The sequence below is a fragment of the Grampus griseus genome (genome assembly GCF_964374135.1).
Source record: "Grampus griseus genome assembly, chromosome: 10".
NCBI classification, from domain to species: domain Eukaryota; kingdom Metazoa; phylum Chordata; class Mammalia; order Artiodactyla; family Delphinidae; genus Grampus; species Grampus griseus.
The window spans coordinates 62293811-62308242 of record NC_139004.1 but is presented as its reverse complement, the minus strand read 5'-3'; the positions used below and the strand labels follow the sequence as shown (position 1 = coordinate 62308242).

The 14432-nt window shown below is 43.7% G+C and overlaps 1 protein-coding gene across 1 annotated transcript in view; it reads right to left on the bottom strand.

The window, feature by feature from the left end:
- Positions 1-14432, bottom strand: part of LARS2 (leucyl-tRNA synthetase 2, mitochondrial) — a 161112-nt gene that overhangs the window by 96363 nt on the left and 50317 nt on the right. The gene's annotated exons all lie outside the window — the stretch shown is intronic.

The following is a 14432-nucleotide window of genomic DNA, read 5'->3' as shown; positions in this document are numbered from 1 at the left end:
GCTTTGCAATTCAATTTTGAAAAGCAATCACACTGCAAAAATATTTATCAACCTATAATATTTTTACCAATTTGCAAAGTAAGGGAAGAAGCAATTTATTCTGGGAAGAGAGATGTTATCGAAACCCACCCTCACCTTTCCCAGGGCATGTTTAATGATGTGAAACTCGACATAAGTCTTTTGCACAGCACCACCCACCATGTATGCAAGTAATAGCTGAATTACATTGTACAAAATTGGGTACTCCCATTCTTGTCAGCATAAACATATTTGGGGGGCCAAGAAGCTAATTCATAAACGTTGTTCATTTTAGAAGCAATCACAAAATTCAAGAAGAATATTTGCCTGCTTTGGTATGATCCTCACTGGAAAACAAACCTGTGCTTCTATATATAACTGGGGACTGGTAGCTCTTTTAGACTCATTATATTCCATTTATCCCATTATGTGAATCATGCTGTAGTCTACTTAGGAAGGCCCATTAAAAAGCATTATCAGGGCTTCCCTGGTGGCGCAGTCGTTGGAAGTCCACCTGCTGATGCAGGGGACACGGGTTCGTGCCCCGGTCCGGGAAAATCCCACATGCCGTGGAGTGGCTGGGCCTGTGAGCCATGGCCGCCGAGCCTGCGCGTCCTGAGCCTGTGCTCTGCAATGGGAGAGGCCACAACAGTGAGAGGCCCGTGTACCGTAAAAAAAAAAAAAAAGAAAAATTACACAGGTCTGCAAGATGAACTGGAATAGGGAATGGGGTGGGGGTAAGGGGAATGTGGTGGAAATATTCCCAGATCTTGTTAAGGTAGGTATGTTCTTTAAAATTCTTATCCAGTAGAGGTTTAAAGAAATAGGTGAAGCAAATATGACAAAATAATGACAACTGTTAAATCTAGGGGTTGGGCTCTTTTCTCTATTTTTCTATATATTTAAGTTTTTCAAAACAAAATATCAAAATACTCCTAATGAATATGTATATGTATGTATGTACATACATATGCATTTTCTCAGCCCCTGAATCTGCTTCCATAGATTGAAAGTAAAAATTACACAGCAATGGAACAGCATATTCTTCACTTAGGTTTGTAGTTTTGAAAACTACTTTTATCTAAAATAGAAAAAAGATGATAGATCCAGTCAGGGGGAGGAAAAAAACAAGATTATCCAACCACGCATTAGCCCACTTTCAGTCAGACGGGTGATGCAAAGTGCATTGTCTTTGGAAGTGTCAGCTCCAAGGTGAGATGAGGTGTGTGGGGTACAGGTCCCCTCTTTCACTCTGCCTTCAAACTTGGGTCTGACATTTTTTATTTATATTGTGTTTTTGCACATGTCATTTGAAGAAAAAGTAACATCAGCTGCTAAAAGAGTACACCTCGAAAACCACGGCTCCGGCACCGTCATTCCAAACCCAACAGAACTGTTTCAACTCATGTTTACCTCACTTGCACCGCCCCTCCAGCTGAAGTGTTGGAGGCTCCTGCCTAGAGGAGGCTGGGAACATCCTGGGGACAGGAACCTCGCTCCTGCCCATTTATTCCCATCTGCTGCACACAGGGCCCAGCCACGACCCTCAGTACTGCCCACTCCATGAAGAAATGCCAGAGCAGGAGTCCAGTCTCACAAGAACCATAAGCATGGTAGGTCAGAGACCCTGCTCGGAAAAGTATTTCTTGAAAAAGTCAAAGAGCCTTTCTGGAACCTCCCTTGATTTGTTGATTAAAAACAACAACAACAACAACAACAAAAACCCGAACAGCTATTTCTAGTCTTCTAATGCCTCATCTTAGTAAAAAGCATCAAACATATCTTTCTGAAATTAAACTGCTTAAAAGCTTCACTGTAGTCAACTGGCTAGAAATTGAGACTCCCTTTTCACGCTTTGGGAACTAATTTAAAACCCAGCCCTGTAGACAAAGGTCTTCTGGGGTTTCAGCACCCACAAAGATGTTAAGACCCCTTCCTTCCTTTTCCTAAAGCAGGGATTCTCAATGGGGAAACTTTTGCTCCCCAGGTATGACTGGAAACATTGCTGTCTGTGACAACTGTGATGGGGGCGAGGGTGGGGGCAGCTGTCAATTGCACCTAGTGGGTAGAAGTCAGGGATGCTGCTAAAACCCAACATACAATACACAAGACAGCCCCTAGAACAAAAAATTTTCCAGCCCCAAATGCCAATAATGCCAAAGGGAGAAACCCTACTCGAAGGATTTCAATCTTTTTTAGTCTGAATCTGTAACCATAGATTAAGGGGAATGAGCCAAGCAACTCTGGAGGGCAGTCCGTAAAAACGATAAAACGTCCTTGGGAAGAGTGGAAACGGGAGTAAATTAACTTAGGTTTCCCTCTCTAGCTGGTGTGACCCCATCTCCGTTGAGCACATCATGCAACGCAGGTGGGAATGCTGCACGATGCAGCCACTGGCCCTTCCACCAACGCTGAGACCAACCAGAGGGGAGATCTGGCAAGTTGGGTGCCAGGAGACACAGGTCTGAAACTGTTAGGCACACATAATGCTACTCACTGAGAAGGAGTGACTGACTTTATGAACTAAATTTTAAATCATTCAATATACCTCCGAGTAGCTGTCTGACCTGGAAAATCTGCTGTAATAAATTCATGTAATAAATTTCCTATTTTGAAGTTAGAGAGGTTTTTCTTGACACAACATCAGTTTATCCCCGCCCATGAAAGAGTTGTTGAACAAAATGTTTAAAGATCATCCTTTGGAATGCAGCCCACAGTACCCAAATGTCTAGGCCCAGCCCTGCCTGTCCTCCAAAGGGGAGCCCTACTTCTGCAGGCTGGGGATTCTTGTCCTCAAGCTGTGGGACGGCACCATCTTGGTAAGACTTCTCAGTGAGACCACCAGAGGAGTCAAATGAGGGCTGTTCTCTGTTTTCCAAAATCCCTTTTCATTCCTGTGCCTTCCTTGCCCTGCTTTCCAAATAAGCCAACACCTACGTGAATGCATCCTTCTTTTTAAAACAAAAAGTCAGGTAATTCAAAGTTATAGCTCCAAAAGCAACTGCAATTCGGCCACGCTGCACATAGATCTATATAAAGATGTCGACTTTTATAACCCCCTGAGCTCTAGAAAGTGCAATCTAGCTGCCAAGAGACCAAATTTATGCATCTGGAATCTCAACTAGACTCATTCCTCCACACTTTTAGCATTAGAAATGTTTTAGCATTAGAAATATTTTGCACATTCACAGCCAAACCCAGGGCCCAACAGAGAAGGTGACACATCCCAGAACACAAGTAAGGATCAAAACGTGAACCTTTGAGGCCTGCTACCCACACCTCAGTGACTGTACAGATTAATAACCAAGCCAGCCTTGCCAGGACTGCCTGCACACAGTGCTCGGCAATGGCCACAAGAAGGCCGAGGTGCAGACGTCCACCAGATTGTCCCTGAGAGAAAACAGCATTTGATCTGTGAAGGTGACTGACTGCAGTGTACCTCACTGAGGTCTCTTCAGGCTGACACTCCTTGCTCCAGGAAAAGAGAAAGAGAGAGATCCAAGGGAAGGAAAACCCACTTTGCAGCCATTTGACTGGGTTCAAGTCCTTGCATCATCATTAGCCTTGTAGCCACAGCTGAGTTTCCCTGTCTAGAGGAGAGGGGTGATGAGGTCTGTCAGAGGGGCTGTAAGGACAAATTTGATGATGTGTGTAAAGCACACGCTGGGCACATATGACGGATCGATGGTGCCACTTCCCTTGCTTGACTCAGAGTGTGTGACGAGAGGAGGGAGGCTGGCTCCACCACCACACCCCTCTCAGAGGCGGCTGATGTCCTCATTGGGCTACTGGGACAGGGCAAAAGGCAGAGGAATGGACTGGGGTCAGAAGAGCTTGCCATCACCATCCCTTACCAAATGTTGGCTTTCTGACTAAAAAGAGATAGTGCTTATGAGGGGAAGACCAAAACACATGACCCAGACCGAGAAATCCACACCAGGTTGCTCCCAGTCACCTCTGGTGGCAATGCCCACCGCAGGGAGAGCCAGCAAGGTCGCTTCCTAACCCCACCTTTCTGCTCTGGCAGGATTTAGTTGGGTCTTTGTTTCTTGGTCCCACTGCACTTTTGACAGTGATTGGTCCCAGATCACAGAACCACTCAAAGCCATCAAGCATGTAACTTGCATTGCAACCTCACAATGTTTAGGTCAGCTATCAGGATTGAAGAAAATGAAACAAACCAAAACCTGAGGCAACATTTTATCAAGTCAGTCATTCGGTGGCCATGTACATGGGGAAAATAAACACAGTAAGAAAGGTGAGCCACCACCATGCATCACAGTTTCCAGCATCGTCTCCCCTCTCCTCAGTCTCAACAGAGCCTTCTGCCTCCAAAACAACCAATCTTGTAAACAGAGGAGAGAGGGGGGTACTCACATACCTTTTCTGTGCATTTCTATCATTTGCTCTTTACTGCAATGGATCAAAAGGAAAGGTATGGTAATAGCCTTGCCTTTTATTCCTTCCTAGGTTCTCTAATTCTGAAGGGGAGGGGTTCTGAAAGCATAGCACAGCTTAAAGGCTGGAGAAACCTGCCTCAGGATTCATACTGCAGAGCTTAGGAGTAAATATATATACTGCATCAGATGTTCCTCACTGGTGATGGTTCAAGGTTCCAGTCCACAGCTCTGTGCACCTGCTGTGTTGGAAGAAGGGAGAGGGAGGCTCACCAGAAACATCTGTCGGAATAGGACATGTATGGCCACCCCCGCACGAAGTCCTCTAAACTTAGCACTGGCTCTCAAACTTGGTTGCACCTTGAAATGGAGCTTTAAAGGTTACTGGCGCCTGGTTCTCACCTCACCCCCAGAAATTTCATGTGCTGCCAGGGTTGAGAACCATTGCAGAGAGGTTCTTCCCAAATACATCTCCCTCCCAAATACTGCATTAAGTGACAGGGTCCTCTGTCCTGCCCTTGTGTCTTCATGGAACTTAATGAACTGGGCTTCGACAGGAGCTAAGGGCACAATTTAGGCCATATGAGATTTCTAACAAGGGCCCCCAGTGCACTGTGCTAAGAAGGGTCTCTCCAGGAGCCTGTCCTGGATTCAAATCCTTCCTGTACGCCTCAGGCCTGCCCCAACACAGATTCTCTTTGCCCTTACAGTCAATCGTCACTGTCTGTGTTCACAAAATAAACATAAGAAAACAATAAGAAATAACCACCTCCATCCAACAGACACAGAAACTTGATTAGGTAACTACTGTGCTCAATGATCAGCTGTTTAAAAATACAAGACTGTCTGACAGCTCATCCCTCTTCCCAGAGGAGACTTGGTTCTAGAAGAGAAGCTGCAGAAAACCAACAAGAGTGGCCTGGCCTTCCCCTGGGGCTTCACAGGAAGAGGTAGGGGGGAAGATGACTAATTCCTCACTTAGAGGCTCCTACAGGATCCTCAGGCAGGAGGGGGCATAGAGAGTGGAGGCAGACCGCTCAGCACAGCCCTGGCTTGGAGTCTTGATTAGCAAATAACAGGACACATCTGTACACGGCTCTGCGCTCCCAAACTTCTCCAGCTCTCCCCTCCTCTCCTCTCCCGTCCCGCGTCCCACGGTGGCGCTGCAAAGCGGTGCCATGGACGCTGCTTTACACACGAGGAAACGGCACCTCGGTGAGGAGGGGGTGGCCTGCCTAACACTGCCCAGCTTTTGGGTGACGAAATCAAGAGAGGAACCCAGGTCTCTGGGCTCAGAGAGGCACCAGGCAGTGAAACAGCACCTTGGAAAGTACAGCCAGGCTGTGCCCAGACTGACTCAAATGCGTGCTCCAAGGAGGTCTGGGTAAATCAAGCAGGAGGAACAGGTTGGAGCACTCTTAGATAAAGGAATACTGCAGTGAATCTTCTTTTAGGAATAACAACAGCAGTAATAATAGCAAACATTTACCAGGCGCTGCCTAGTACTGGGTCCCATTTTGGCAGTTTAGAAACATCTCACTTAGTTCTTATTATGATGCAAGCAGTCAGTTATTACAGTTATCAAGTGTGGACTTGACATCCCTGCTTAAAATTGCAATTAACCCCTGGCCATCCTGTCCCCCACCCCTTACCTTGTTCCACTTTTTTATTTCTGTAGCGTTTATGACCTCCTAACATACTATATTATTTACTTATTTATTATGTTTATTGCCTATCTTTGTCTCCCCTCCTCCCACCCCCAGTCAATTGTAAGGTTCCTTCATTAAAGAAAGAATTTTTGTTGGGGAGTTTTCTGGCGGTCCAGTGGTTAGGACTTGGCGCTTTCACTGCCATGGCCCAGGTTCAATCCCTGGCCTGGGAACTAAGATCCCAGAAGCTGCGCGGTGAGGGGAAAAAAAAAAAAAAGTTTTTGTCTTTTTTCCTCCCACTGATATATTCCAAGAGCTTAGAACAGTACCTGGTACAATGGATGTTTAATAAAACGGCTGCTGAATGAATAAATCATTTTACCTTTCAGAAAACTGAGTCTCTAAGTAACTTGTTTAAGATCACATAGCTAGTAGGAGGCAAAATTAGGATCCAAACATGTGTCTGAGTGACTTGATGACGTATGACCCCGAATGATTTCTTCCCCTCAATGTCAGCCCAACTTTTGTAAGACTTTCACGTTAGATCTTTTCAAACACGGAAAGCCACATGAACCAAACACATACTACATGTAGTTAAACTTGTGTTATAAATGTTCACATAGCTGTCTTTCTATTGAATATTTGTACAACTTGCACTAAAGCTAGAATAAATATTTTAAATGTTATATCCTTGATTTACATAAAAACTATATATAATTTTTAATGACATGGGAACATGAAAGTTGATACAAAATGGAGTATGTTTTATGGTTTCAATTATATAAGGGAAAAATGATAAGAATACTAGAAAAAATGCTGACATATAAACAAACATTGGGTTGCCTCAGGATGACATTGATGATTGTGGGTGATTTTCTTAAAATTATAAAGTTTTCTGAACTTCACTGATGCTGTATAGTGATTGTGTATTACTCTGGGAATTCACCGATGGTTTTACAGTCCTAGAAAACCTTTAGATTCAAAGGAAGAAGAAAACCAAAGAGCTAGGTCTACAGCAATGCGACCCTTGCCCTGGTGAGGAGCTTTCCAACATACTTGGAATACACACCCCGAGACTCACACAGAAGAGATTAAAGGAACTAGAGATGGCCCATCTACAGACAAATGTCCTGGGGTCATAAAGGGGCAACCACATGGCCACCTCTAAGGCCCCCAGACAACCTTAGTATGTATCCATATAACCAATTCCAACAACCCAGGCTCCAAAGGGAAGGATCTGGCCTAAATGCAGAACCACGGGGGAAATATAACGGGGGAGGAGGGCTCACTGTCCACAATCTCTGGGTAAGAGGCCTAGGATGGCCTACCCACTTTCTAAGTTGCTATTATAAGGGTGTAAAGGGCCAGGTAGACACCTTTGCCTGCAAGTAATGAGCAAGAGTGGGGTGGGGGCAGGGCATGCAGTGTCCTGGAATCAGGAGGTTAGGGCTCAGATCCCACCTAGGGGCCATGTGATACAAAGCAAGTGACTTATCCATATCTGTACCTCATTTTCCCCATAAGTTGTGGCAAGTGGCCTCTAGGAGGGACCTCAATGATCCCTGCCTCCTGGTATTCTCACCCTTATGTTATCCCCTTCCTTTGAGTGTGGGCTGAGCCCTAGACACTTGCTTCTAACAAATAGAATACAGCAAGTAATGGGATGTCACTTCCAAGATTAGGTTACAAAGGGACTGTGGATCTGTCTTGGCCGTTGTTCTCTTTGTCTCTTTCTCACTCTCTCTTGCTCTGAAAAAAGCCAACTGCCATGCTGTGAGCTGCCCTATGGAGGCTCATGTGGCAAGGAACTAAGGTAGGCTTCTGCCAGCAAATGCAAGGAACCAGCCCTCAGTCCAGCAGCTAAAAACCACATGAATGAGCTTGGAAGCAGATCCCACCAAAGGCGAGCCTTCAAATGAGACCTCAGCCTTGGCCTTGATGGCAGCCTTACGAGGGACCCCATGCCAGAGGACACAACTAAGCCATGCCTGGATTCCTATCCCACAGAAATGATGAAATAATAAATACTTATTGTTTTAGGCTACTAAGTTCTGGGGCAATTTGTTATGCAGCAAATAAATAACTAATACATTTGTAAAAGGAGCCAATAATTGGACCAAATCCTGGGATAGACACGAAGATTAAATAAGAAAATGTCGGCAATGTATTTGGCAAATGCTTAGCACATAGATGAGAGGAGAATGGTGATGTCAGGGGCCCCAGGGGTATCTAAGGATCACCCGCTCCCTTCCCCACCGTGGTGGGGTGGAATCAGTCTGCTGTCCAGGCCACCACGGAATGAAAGGGAGGCCTAGTGCTCCATGCTCTTGCCTGGCTGAGTCTTCCTTTTTTTTTTTTTTAATTTTTAAATTTAATTTTACTTTTTCTTATACAGCAGGTTCTTATTGGTCATCAATTTATACACATCAGTGTATACATGTCAATCCCAATCTCCCAATTCATCCCACTAAACCCCCCCCACCGCCATTTTCCCCCCTTGGTGTCCATACGTTTGTCCTCTACATCTGTGCCTCAATCCCTGTCCTGCAAACTGGTCCATCTGCACCATATTTCTACGTTCCATATATATGCATTAATATATGATATTTGTTTTTCTCTTTCTGATTTACTTCACTCTGTATGACAGTCTTTAGATCCATCCACGTCTCAACAAATGACCCAATTTTGCTCCTTTTTATGGCTGAGTAATATTCCATTGTATATACGTACCACATCTTCTTTATCCATTAGTCTGTCGATGGGCATTTAGGTTGCTTCCATGACCTGGCTATTGTAAACAGTGCTGCAGTGAACACTGGGGTGCATGTGCCTTTTTTTTTTTTTTTTGCGGTAAGTGGGCCTCTCACTGTTGTGGCCTCTCCCGTTGCAGAGCACAGGCTCTGGACATGCAGGCTCAGCGGCCATGGCTCACGGGCCCAGCTGCTCCGTGGCATGTGGGATCTTCCCGGACCGGGGCATGAACCCGTGTCCCCTGCATCGGCAGGCGGACTCTCAACCACTGCACCACCAGGGAAGCCCCTCATGTGTCTTTTTGAATTATGGTTTTCTCTGGGTATATGCCCAGTAGTGGGATTCCTGGATCATATGGTAATTATATTTTTAGTTTTTTAAACAACTTCCATACTGTTCTCCATAGTGGCTGTACCAATGTACATTCCCACCAACAGTGCAAGAGGGTTCCCTTTTCTCCACACCCTCTCCAGCATTTCTTGTTTGTAGATTTTCTGATGATGCCCATTCTAACTGGTGTCAGGTGATACCTCATTGTAGTTTTGATTTGCATTTCTCTAATAATTAGTGATGTTGAGCAGCTTTTCATGTACTTCTTGGCCACCTGTATGTCTTCTTTGGAGAAACGGCTATTTAGGTCTTCTGCCGATTTTTGGATTCAGCTGTTTGTTTTTTTAATATTGAGCTGAATGAGCTGTTTCTATATTTTGGAGATTAATCGTTTGTCCATTGATTCGTTTGCAAATATTTTCTCCCATTCTGAGGGTTGTCTTTTCGTCTTCTTTATGGTTTCCTTTGCTGTGCAAAAGCTTTGAAGTTTCATTACATCACATTTGTTTATTTTTGTTTTTATTTCCATTACTCTAGGAGGTGGATCAAAAAAGATCTTGCTGTGATTTATGTCAAAGAGTGTTCTTCCTATGTTTCTAAGAGTTTTATAGTGTCCAGTCTTACATTTAGGTCTCTAATCCATTTTGAGTTTATTTTGGTGTATGGCGGTCGGGAGTGTTCTAATTTCATTCTTCTACGTGTAGCTGTCCAGTTTTCCCAGCACCACTTATTGAAGAGACTGTCTTTTCTCCATTGTATATCCTTGCCTCCTTTGTCATAGATTAGTTGACCATAGGTGCGTGGGTTTATCTCTGCGCTTTCTATCTTGTCTCATTGATCAACATTTCTGTTTTTGTGCCAGTACCATATTGTCTTGATTACTGTAGCTTTGTAGTATAGTCTGAAGTCAGAGAGTCTGGTTCCTCCAGCTCCGTTTTTTTCCCTCAAAACTGCTTTGGCCATTCAGGGTCTTTTGTGTCTCCAGAGAAATTTTAAGAGTTTTTGTTCTAGTTCCGTAAAAAATGCCATTGGTAATTTGATAGGGATTGCATTGAATCTGTAGATTGCTTTGGGTAGTACAGTCATTTTCACAATATTGATTCCTCCAATCTAAGAACATGGTATATCTCTCCATCTGCTGGTATCATCTTTAATTTCTTTCATTACTGTCTTATAGTTTTCTGCATACAGGTCTTTTGTCTCCCTAGGTAGGTTTATTCCTAGGTATTTTATTCTTTTTGTTGCAATGGTAAATAGGAGTATTTCCTTAATTTCTCTTTCAGATTTTTCATCATTAGTGTATAGGAATGCAAGAGATTTCTGTGCATTAATTTTGTATACTGCAACTTTACCAAATTCATTGATTAGCTGTAGCAGTTTTCTGGTGGCATCTTTACTATTCTCTATGTATAGTATCATGTCATCTGCAAACAGTGACAGTTTTACTTCTTTTCCAATTTGTACTCCTTTTATTTCTTTTTCTTCTCTGATTGCTATGGCTAGGACTTCCAAAACTATGTTGAGTAACAGTGGTGAGAGTGGATATCCTTGTCTTGTTCCTGAATTTAGAGGAAATGCTTTCAGTTTTTCACCACTGAGAATGATGTGTGCTGTGGGTTTGTCGTATATGGCCTTTATTATGTTGTCCATGCCCACTTTCTGGAGAGTTTTTATCATAAATCGGTGTTGAATTTTGTCAAAAGCTTTTTCTGCATCCATTGAAATCATCATATGGTTTTTATTCTTCAGTTTGCTAATATGGTGTATCACATTGATTGATTTGCGTATATTGAAGAATCCTTGCATCCCTGGGATAAATCCCACTTGATCATGGTGTATGATCCTTTTAATGTGTTGTTGGATTCTGTTTGCTAGTGTTTTGTTGAGGATTTTTGCATCTATATTCATCAGTGATATTGGTCTGTAATTTTCATTTTTTGTAGTATCTTTGCCTGGTTTTGGTATCAGGGTGATGGTGGCCTCATAGAATGAGTGTGGGAGTGTTCCTTCCTCTGCAGTTTTTTGGAAGAGTTTGAGAAGGATGGGCGTTAGCTCTTCTCTAAATGTTTGATAGCATTCACCTGTGAAGCCATCTGGTCCTGGACTTTTGTTTGTTGGAAGATTTTTAATCATAGTTTCAATTTCATTACTTGTGATTGGTCTTTTCATATTTTCTGTTTCTTCCTGGTTCAGTCTTGGGAGGTTATACCTTTCTAAGAATTTGTCCATTTCTTCCAGGTTGTCCATTTTATTGGCATAGAGTTGCTTGTAGTAGTCTCTTAGGATGCTTTGTATTTTCGTGGTGTCTGTTGTAACTTCTCCTTTTCCATTTCTAATTTTATTGATTTGAGTCCTCTCCCTCTTTTTCTTGATGAGTCTGGCTAATGGTTTATCAATTTTGTTCATCTTCTCAAAGAACCAGCCTTTAGTTTCATTGATCTTTGCTATTGTGTTCTTTGTTTCATTTATTTCTGCTCTGATATTTATGATTTCTTTCCTTCTGCTACCTTTGGGTTTTGTTTGTTCTTCTTTCTCTAGTTCCTTTACGTGTAAGGTTAGATTGTTTATTTGAGATTTTTCTTGTTTCTTGAGGTAGGCTTGTATAGCTATAAACTTCCCTCTTAGAACTGCTTTTGCTGCATCTCATAGGTTTTGGATTGTCGTGTTTTCATTGTCATTTGTCTCTAGGTGTTTTTTGAATCCTCTTTGATTTGTTCAGTGATCTCTTGGTTATTTAGTAACATATTGTTTAGCCTCCATGTGTTTGTGTTATTTACATTTTTTTCCCTGTAATTCATTTCTAATCTCATAGCGTTGTGGTCAGAAAAGATGCTTGATATGATTTCAATTTTCTTAAATTTACTGAGGCTTGATTTGTGACCCAAGATGTGATGTATGTTCCGTGTGCACTTGAGGTCTTGGATCATGTTCACTATCATTATTCTGAATCCTTTTTCTGGAAGGTTTCCTATCTCCACTTCATTTAGTTGTTTACCTGGGGTTTGATCTTGTTCCTTCATCTGGTACATAGCCCTCTGCCTTTTCATCTTGTCTATCTTTCTGTGAATGTGGATTTTGTTCCACAGGCTGCAGGACTGTAGTTCTTCTTGCTTCTGCTGTCCACCCTCTGGTGGATGAGGCTATCTAAGAGGCTTGTGCAAGTTTCCTGATGGGAGGGACTGGTGGTGGGTAGAGCTGGCTGTTGCTTTGGTGGGCTGAGCTCAGTAAAACTTTAATCCACTTGTCTGCTGATGGGTGGGACTGGGTTCCCTCCCTGTTGCTTGTTTGGCCTGAGGTGACCCAACACTGGAGCTTACCTGGTCTCTTTGGTGGGGCTAATGGCGGACTCTGGGAGGGCTCACACCAAGGAGTACTTCCCAGAACTTCTGCTGCTTGTGTCCTTGTCTCCATGGTGAGCCACAGCCACCCCCGCCTCTTCAGGAGACTCTCCAACCCTAGCAGGTAGGTCTGGTTCTCCCCTGGGTCACTGCTCCTTCCCCTGAGTCCCGATGCGCACACTACTTTATGTGTGCCCTTCAAGAGTTGAGTCTCTTTCCCCTAGTCCTGTCGAAGTCTTGCAATCAAATCCCACTAGCCTTCAAAGTCTGATTCTCTAGGAATTCCTCCTCCCATTACCAGACCCCCAGGTTGGGAAGCCTGACGTGGGGCTCAGGATCTTCACTCCAGTGGGTGGACTTCTGTGGTATAAGTGTTCTCCAGTCTGAGTCACCCACCCAGCAGTTATGGGATTTGATTTTACTGTGATTGCGCCCCTCCCACTGATTCATTGTGGCTTCTCCTTTGTCTTTGGATGTGGGATATCTTTTTGGTGAGTTACAGTGTCTTCCTGTCGATGACTGTCCAGCAGCTAGTTGTGATTCTGGTGTTCTCACAAGAGGGAGTGAGAGCACGTCCTTCTACTCTGCCACCTTGGTCACAATCTCCTGCCTGGCTGAGTCTTAAATGCCAAGTACATCTCCATCTTTTAGGACCCAAACTTTTTGACCCTTTTATTTAAGTCCCCAAATTTTGTTCACCTTTCTAAACAGGCTGTCAGCTCCTGGAGGCAGGTGAAGGTCAGTGGATGGAAGGAGTGAAGGGCAGGCAGGCTGAAGACCAGGGTCTCAGCACTGGACTCAGTCTGTGGGTCTGCTGTGGACTCACTGGTAACCCTGGACAAATGACTCATCTCTCTGGGCCTCACTTTCCTCATCTGGAAACTGCGACACTGTTGTGAGGATCAAGGAATCTGGAGAGGGTCAGCCTGCCTTTCCAACACTGTCTGGCCCAGTATTTATGCATAGCAGCTGCTCAATAAATCTTCATTAAAGCAACAAATACAACAAAATTCAGGACGTCAAGTGTCACTATATTTAAAAAACAAATTAAAGCTTTGAGACAGAGCCCTTGCAAGTTTTCTTAAATATAACAGGTTTTCTAAAAAGGTATCAATAGAATGCCTTTGTTCTTGGAACTAGTCTGGCTTATTCACATTAAATGTTGTCAAGTAGGGGTTCACATGAGAAATGTCACTCCAATTCACAGTGAACCCAGTGTTCTAAGAAACCTGTCTGCAAAACCTTTGAACCTCTAAAGGCAAACGAAGAACCACGTTTACCTCCATTAGCAACTTCTACAATATCAAAAACAAATGGCTTTTCAAAAGGAGACATACTTGAGATCAGTTTCTCAGCTCCCTGGTATAACACTGGTTCAGAATTCTGTGTTTCTCCCCATTTAATCCACCAATGAGAAAACACTCACCAAGAGTCTACCTTACCGAGTCCTTATCCTGAGAGACTCAATAACTGGCTATCATGATAGAAAATGGAGGTACAGAGAATAAAAAGAAGGGAATTTCCATCCAACTCAGGGCTCTGTTTCCTCATTTACTCACTGAATTATTCCACAGAGATTTATTGAGTACCAAAAACATATGGGCATTAGGTCAGGGGGCATGAAGATTCAGGCCACCTACCTATACATTAAGCCTTTTCACAGTCTCTCCTCCCTTAAGCAGTTTCTCTGAACTGTCAGCCCCATTCCTATCCCATTCACACCCATTTGTGTCGGAGAGAAAAGAAAGGCAATCCATCACCCACCTTACCTCCCATAGGCATTCCAGGCCCTAGACCCATCCCTCCCACCTCTCCAGTTCTGCTTTATTCCATTGCATTTGCAGCTTTCCCAACAACTCTTTGTCATCTACAGTCCTAGCCAGGGGTCCCTGTTCTAGACCACACGGCCACTGCTTCCTCCCTCCTAAACTATTTGTTACCCCCCATGA